The following is an 8,617-nucleotide window of genomic DNA, read 5'->3' on the forward strand; positions in this document are numbered from 1 at the left end:
GAGTTGCTGAAGATGGAGCATTAACGATTGCTTGTTTGATTAGATTGAATGCCTCACGTTCATCTTGGCCCCATTTAAAGTTTGAATTCTTTTTAATCATTGCTTGTAAAGGAGACACAATTCCTGAAAAATCTAGAAAAAATCTCTTTACAAAGTTAATCTGGCCAAGAAAAGATTGCATGGCTTTCTTGTTGTGAGGTAGAGGAACTGCGGAAATCTCCTTGATTCTGTCGGGATCAATATGAATTCCAGATTTTGACACTATGAATCTGAGAAGTTTTCCTTCACTTAATGCAAAAAAGGATCTTTTCGGGTTAAGTGAAATTCCATACCTTTGACAACATTGGAAGATTTTTTTTAAATCTTTAAGATGATTGTCTCGTTTCTTGGAATATATAGTTATATCATCCAAATATATTACCACTAATTTCTTAACTAAACCTTTGAATGCGATGTCCATGGCTCTCTGAGATGTGGCACGAGCATTAATCAGAACAAATGGCATCTTTTGATATGCATATGTGTCCCATTTAGTTCTGAATGTGGTTTTTAATTTATCATCGGGATGTACCAACACTTTATTGTATCCTAAGAATCCATCCAAGAAGTACATCAATTCTGAGCCTGCGACTGCCTGCAGTATTTGTTCCATGGGAGGCAAAGGAAAATTATCCTTTTGGTAGGCTTTGTTGAGATTTCGAAAGTCAATGAAGATTCTAATATCTCTGTTTTTCTTTCTAACAGGTACCATATTAGAAACCCATCTGGAATGTCGAACGGGAAAAATTATTTTGGCTTTCTATAACTTATTGAGTTTAGATTTGATCTGGTTTTCTAGATTGGGATTGAGTTGAGATTTGATCTTTCTCAACTTTTGTTGGATAGGTTTTTCACTGTCTATCATTGGAATAGTATGTTGGATGATGGATGTGTCGTATGTTTTGAGTTCATCGTAATTCCAAGCAAAGACACTTTTGTATTGTCTCAAGAGACGAATATACGCTAATTTTCTTCAGGAGCTAGACCAAGGCCTAGATTGATATTCTGTGGTTTGGTATCAGTTCCTATATTTACTAATTCATAGTTCAAAGTTGAACTTTGGAGTTTTGAATTGGTAGATCTTTTAAACCAATATTTCAGATCATAAAGATCTTCTAACTTGACTACAGACTTTGGTATAGAATTATTAGTGCTATCTTGTTGCAATTTTTGGTCATGTTGGTCTATGTCAATTATTTGATTGGTATAGGATCCTTCAGATGTGAGGAAACTCACAATATCAGGATCATCGTTGAAAATCATCCAATTGGTAATGTTATCAAGAATAGATGGTCTAAGAATTAATTCAATTTAAAATCAATCAGGGCTAAAATATTTTGAAGGAATGAGTTTGGAAGCTACGTTGGCTAAGAGGTTTGCACTAGCATTCTGGAGTCTGGGAATTGATGAAATATTAAATGCTATAAAGTTTTCAGTCAGATCCTGAACTAAAGATTGGTAATGTTTTAAATGACCTGATAAACAATGTATAGTATTATGTACCTGTCTGATTACAATTTCAGAGTCTCTGAAAGCTTGAAGGTATTTGACGTCTAATCCGATTGCTTTGCATAACCCTTGGACTAAAGCCTCGTATTCTGCGGTATAGTTGGTGCAATCAAATTCGAGTCTGCAAGTTAGCATAGTTTTATTTCCCTCTGGACTTATTAACATGCATCCTACTCCTGCTCCTTCGTTATACTTAGAACCGTCAAAAAATAATTTCCAAAATAAAGATTTATTTACAGGACTATCTATAAAATTAATACATTTAGAACTATTTGTTTGAGAGAAATTTTCTAATTGAGATAAAACAAAATGTTCTAAGTAAGGTGAGGTATGAGCATTAAAATTTTCTAGGAAAGAATATTATGAGTAGTTTCCAATGATTTTATTGATGTACGCTACTGGTTCATTTTCTCCCTCTCCCACCAGTTCAGTTATTATGTATTTTTGATGTCTTTCCCACTCAACTTTTATTTGATTTGGTTTACCATTGTAAGGGAGCCACATGTGTGACCAGTCAGTTGCAAAATATCCATGAAGTTTTTCTGACCAATCCCTGCTGAGAATTAAGCCATGAAATTCCGGAATATTGGCAACTAAAATGTCGATAACTTGATATACCTTTGGGTTGGATGACAGCCTTATGGTAACCTGATTTAATTCATCGATCACTTCAACTTGCAATCGATCTAATTGTACTATGCGCACAACGGATTTTTGTGGTTGAACGTTCAGTTTTGCACATATTGACTTTGGTAAAATATTCGATGAAGCTCCAGAATCCACTAAGAAATTATGCAAATTTTTGTTAAAATTTTCATAAGAAGAAATGGGGGAGTATGAGATCTTGATCTTCCTCCAGTTAAGGTGATATCGTTTGGATCAACTTTATTGATCACATTAGTTGGAGGTCTTCCCATGTCATGGGAAGCTTGAGAGATTACAACAGCGGGTAAAGGTGCAACTGGTACAACATGTAAATCTTTCAAAAGTACCTTTTGTTGGTGTTTTAACTTGCTCAATTCGTAAAAAGTGATATTGGCCCTAGTCTGTTTCATGTCTTCGATGAGATTATACTCCACTCCATCCAAAACGATCAGCGTTTTAGATGGACTTGATGAGTCTGTTTGGAGTGGGCTGGTTTGAGTCACTTTAGGTGTCATTTTCTTGACTGCGACTTTATCTCTTGTCATCGAGCTTGTGCTCTTTGGCTTAGGTGTAGGTTGAGGAGGATCAAGTTGATTTCTACTGCGAGTACTGACCGAGGATGCCTCTTGATCCTCTTCATCTGGGAGGATGAAATCCCACATACCTTGTAACTCTACAACTTCTTCTTCATCAGTATGTTCTTTAGCAACGTTTTCCTCTTCTTCTTCTTCGGATTTAGCACTTGTAATAGCATTAGGGGGTTTGGAATCGGTCGAAGGGTTCCCTTTAACAGGTATGTATGGATTTTTAGGAGAAGTTTATGCCACTTGTTTCTTAATGTCGATGATCTCGTTAGACATGGTCTTCAAAACTTTTTGCAATCCTTCTAAATCGAATGGATCTTTCGATTGTTTTTTTTTTATCTTCTTTGAAAGTAACCTTCTTAGATTTTCATTCTTCTATCGCGTTTTTCTTTTCTAAGGCCATAATACATTTCTCTACTGCTATCGCTTCTTTCATATTTTCGACTAAAGTTGTTTTGTTAGCCCTATCAACAAAGATTGCTATGTTTGATGGTAAAGCAGTGATGTACCATTCACTTCGTACTTCTTCGCTAGGCTAGGAAGTAGTAGGAATTTTGTTTAAGATTTTATTGAAATGTAAATTGAAATATTTGATAGGTTCTTTTGACTCGGCCTTATGGTTAGACAAGTCGTTGAACAATGTCGCCGTAGACCTCTCATCACTGAACTTAGTCAAGAATTGTTCTTGGAAAATCTCCCAACTAGTAATAGATCTAGACGATAATGAGAAATACTATGATCTGGCTGTTCCTTGCAGAGTATAAGGAAAAATTCGAACAACAACATCTTCGTTGGTAGCTCCATTGAGATTTATGGATAGCATAAAGTTATTTATATGTTCTTCTGCTAGCATGCCTGCCTCAGGATTAAACTTAGGCAGCCATTTTTCAGGATGGGCCAGTAACTAACTCAAGGGTGAAGGCATTAAGACTGCCCCTGGGTTATTCCATGGAGATTAGGCCATTGTTGAACTACTAACAGAGGAAAATGTAGAAGATGATCCCTGCGGTTGAGAAGATGAGGATATTACGACTCCATATGATTGAGAAGGAGATGTGGGAGTACCAGTGGACTGATGGAAAATGATCTGAAGTGGAGGAGTGGATGGTTGACTTCGTGGTGAAAAGGTTGAGATGGATGATGATGATGAAAGAGTCTTGCTATCGAACCCTTTAGGATACTTCCTTACTCTCTTCCTTTTAGGTAGAGGTAACTCGGTTAACTGAACGCCAAATTTTTCGCTCCTTAATCTTGTAAGAGGATGAGCAGGGTTATATTGTGAAGTCACGCTGCCTTGAGATTTATCAGATTTTTGAGGAGATATAGAAAATTGTTGAAGTTTTTGAATCAAATATTCAACTTCAGGAGGTTCAATAATAGATTGTTCTAAAATCTCATGGTTTGTAGCAGCAGTTGTTACTACTACGACTTCTGGCTCTGGATTTAAAGATTCTAAATGTGATGGAGAAGCCGGGGGAGATGGTGAGGCTGACTTACTCTCAAAATGGTATTTAGATTTGGATTTACTTGCCATTCACAATTCGAGACCCTCCTTCTAGTGCCGAATATGTTGAAGCCTCGAAAATCGGGTCTACAACAAGGGGTATACCCACCCGGCCCGAACCTCGGTTAGCAACTCCTTTTCTGTTTGGTATAGTGGGTCCAACTGGGGATATGGGACCAGTTTCCTAATTTATGTGTGTGTGTGTGAAGAATTGATGTTTCCCTTCTAAAAGTTCCTAAGTGAGATGCTCTAATTCTAACTCTAATCTAATAACATTTAAATTGTATTCTAATAAGCAGAAATATCTAAGTCTACACTAACCCGGGGTGTAATCCTTCTGTTATGCGATATAAAATGATTTCAGATAACAATTGGTAATAAAGATCATTCCACTATTATGAGAAAAGAATTCAATAAAGATGAACCACTTCATATAAAAAGTTAGACGAAACAGTTATGAAAAACATATCGCATAATAAGTTATTCATACATTAAGCATAAATAAATAGCTATCACCATACAAAAGTGCCAAATGATAACTCAAGCATTCATGGATCAATATATAAACAACTGAACTTGAATATCACTTTTAACACAAAGGCAAAAATTATTAAGAGATAGAAGTACCATTTATAACTAGTCCTAGTCATGAGCTTCAAGCGATAATGATTTATCTCTTCATAATCCAGCATCCACTAAGAGTACAGAAGTGAAACATCAGTAGTAGATATTAAATACAGTTGTTAATAAATCATGTTCCATTCATTCATCAAAACATCCTCAGAGGGTACAAAAGTAGATGTTCTGGGGATAAGTTTTTGAAAAATTTCAGGTCCCTTCTCTAAATACGTGAGAAGGGTTTAAATACTACTAACTAAATCTAAAAATAACTTATTACAAAAATGTAGGATGCGGTTTAAATGACCGTCCTCATTTTGGGCAAAAATAAAACAAAATTAAAATTAAAACTAACTATTTCTTTATCTGATCCTTGAAATCACAAGCATCCAGCATTTGTTTCAGAAGAGTCGGGTGGCCGACTTCCGATTTTAGTTGTGCTGAGAAAACAAAATCGACAAGAGTTGGCGCCATCTTTTCGGCAAAATTGATGATACACTTGAGAGTCATCCACTCGTTGTGTGGCTTTACCAAGTACATCCAGTAACAATCCCAATTCAACTTGGTTAACCTTTGGATTGATTCTGCCTTTTCTTGAACTTTCTGTCTTTAGCCTACCTACAGTTGTTGTGCATATATACATACTATTTTGAAGATATTTCTGACAAATACCACTAGTTTTAGGATTTAAGTTTTACTTCTTTACCTCTAGCATTCTTTTTTACAAATTTCTGGGCTTACAGGTGACTGAGCCGTCAGAAGCTTTCCTTTTCAAGAAGTTTTGAATCGCGCATTGGAGACTACCTCCGTTTCTTGATCCAAGCTTCCTTGGTGTGTTTTCACCCTTTGCGCATTTTCTTTTAGCGGATATAAAGCTCAAATTTTATGAAATTAACGAATTCGTAAGATCTGGACCTTGAATCATAAACTGTCTATCTCTGATATCAGTGTTGTCCAGTATCCATTTAACCATGTCCGTGTATGGAAGAATCTTGGACCTCGTCGCTATTCAATGTAAGAATGAGCAAGCCAGTTCTGTAATGGATGCCTCAGAAGAACCATGTGAGCCAGCAGTAGCTGTAACCTCCATCACTCTGGGATTCTCTTCTTCAAGTAGATTATACATCCCTTCCCAAGTAGAAATACCAGCGTCTTAGTTACAGGTAGTGTCAGTATACAAGGGCGCCATTTCCTTCTCTTTAGAGCTCGGAACTTTTCCTTTCTTTCCCATGATATTCTGCATACTGCTTCGTATATTTCTCTGCTCTTCGTTCCTGCAATTCACAAGTGAAGTGAGAATAATGATATGGAAAGGTTACGGGAAAGCTTTAAATGTTGAAGACGTATAAAATATTCCACCTTACATGAAATGAATTTTCGATAAGCATGAAACCATATTCCATGAATAACTGGCAACTAGCTCATTAATTAGCGTTAAAGCACATAACCAGGTGTCGGTTTATGGAAAATACTTCTTTCTTAACAACGAGCCCGAAAGATCTACGATGAAGCGATTTTTCGATTTGCTTCACAATATCGCGGATCACAACATTGCATAATCGCAACATTGCAAGGTTGCTAGCTCACTATATCACATTATCGCATTATCACATTATCATTTTTCCGCTCTATCACAAAATTGCAATATCGAATTATCACATTATCGCATTTCCACTCTATCGCATTGCCGGAACATCGCAATATTGCAATATCACAATATCGTAGGAGCATGGCATATAACAGTTTTCGTTAATCTGTTTTCTACGAAATGCGATTTGCGATATGTGCCATCGCATATCGGCAGTTTAAAGTTTCTCAATGTAAGAGGTCTTTGATGTGTGCGATGCGATATATGTTTGTAGTCCCGTATCACGATCTCACAGTCTTAGAATTCGGCTTGCAAGGAGGTATTCTATTATCCTTTTCTGATGCGATATTTCCTAAGGAAAGATTTTGTCTTACCTTATCATAGAACTTCGATTTTTAGATTTTTCAAGGGTATTCTCCTAAGTTTATGATGGTAAGTTTTATTAAAAAGGAAATACAAGCACTAATTGATTTTTAAAATTTTTGACTAAGGGTCCCCACTTATTTAGTATTAGTATAACACCAAATAAGAAGGGGGGTTGTTGCTGGCCATAACACATGGATAAATTTGTCTAAGGTTCGGATGTAAATTTATCCACTTCAGTTCAAAATTTTGCACCCACTCCAAACTCCATGTGTTGTTGCATGGATTTCTTCGTCTTATTTGACTCAAATGAATAGAAGCCCATCTGATGGCAATTGAAACACTTCACATGACTAAAGAATTTTTTCCCCTTGTTTGAAATGTAATTCTTCCTCCTTTCCCTTTTAACCCCTCCTATGGACTCCTTCTTTAATTATCTCCCAATATTTCGAATTAGGGAAAGGTTGTAAATATCCATTGGTATGGATGAAACTATCCCTAACCTTGTCTCCTCATAGGTGAAATAATCCTATATCTTCTAAAACGTGGTAAGGTTATCACAAGCACACACACCCATAACAAACGGTCCAAGATGAAGTGAATCCATTTAATTCTATGAGCATCAACTCTTCTTCTTCCAAGTTCACCTCAATAGTAATGAGTTTATTTAAAATCTCAGATATATTCATCAAGTAAGAAACCACTATGTTTGTATTAAAAGTCACAATAACCTTCTCCTTTAGTAGCTTATTGCAATGGATGCAAGGTGTTGGCACATTTTGATGACGGATGATGATCTAGAGATGTTCACCACCTTTGGCACCCTCTTATTATATGTTTTATGCATGATGACACTACGTTACCCAGATGTGTAGCCTCTTTCTACATATATTCATGCACTCTTGCATGACATGTCATGGTTATACATATTTGGAGGCATGAAGATGATACTTTATGGCACATAATTGAGAGTTAGCACCCATGGTCCCATATCTCCTTTCTTTAAGGAGACAAATACATGTGAAGATGAATAGACGTATAATATAAACAGTTAATATCAGTTTAGGAGATCTATTGTTGCATATAGTGATATACATGTGGAAATTTTCCTAAAATAATGAAGTGCAAATCTCTAGGAGAGATTCACTTTTATGATTTTTCTCTTCCTTGTGGGCACATATTAGATTAGGGCCAACATGGTCCTAGGAAGTCTAGATTATATATATATATATATCTATATATATATATATATATATATATATATATATATATATATATATATATATATATTGTTTGTGTATAACCCATCTTCTTATCCTATAAAAGTGTTAGCAATTGTAGTTTTAGAGTTAATGTTTTTTCATCTATTATATGTTAATAGGAAGCATATGTGTTTTAAGTGTTGATTTCTTCATTTCTCTCATAAATTATGAAACTAATTTATATGCATATTATTTAACATAGTATAGACTATTCTATTATTTTATATTCTGTAGTATCTACACTAGTTACATATGACATCTATATTTATGATACTTTATGATCTACACAATTTATAGTGGTGTCAAGTTAGTTTTAGTTAGGGTTTATTCACAGGTTGTGCTCAATAAAATAAAATTCACCACGTTATCCGAGTGGTAGAGCTTAAATCTTATAGGATTCCATGAATGGATAAGGATGCTACTTATGAAAGAGAGTTGGTTTAGGATTTCAATAGTTGTGATTCCCTTCCTGTAGTGATTTAAATGATTTTGACCTGTGATAGGT

Source organism: Pinus tabuliformis, chromosome 4_2, assembly GCF_031772625.1.
Source record: "Pinus tabuliformis cultivar Carrire ecotype Pingquan chromosome 4_2, CPIR1, whole genome shotgun sequence".
Taxonomy (NCBI): domain Eukaryota; kingdom Viridiplantae; phylum Streptophyta; class Pinopsida; order Pinales; family Pinaceae; genus Pinus; species Pinus tabuliformis.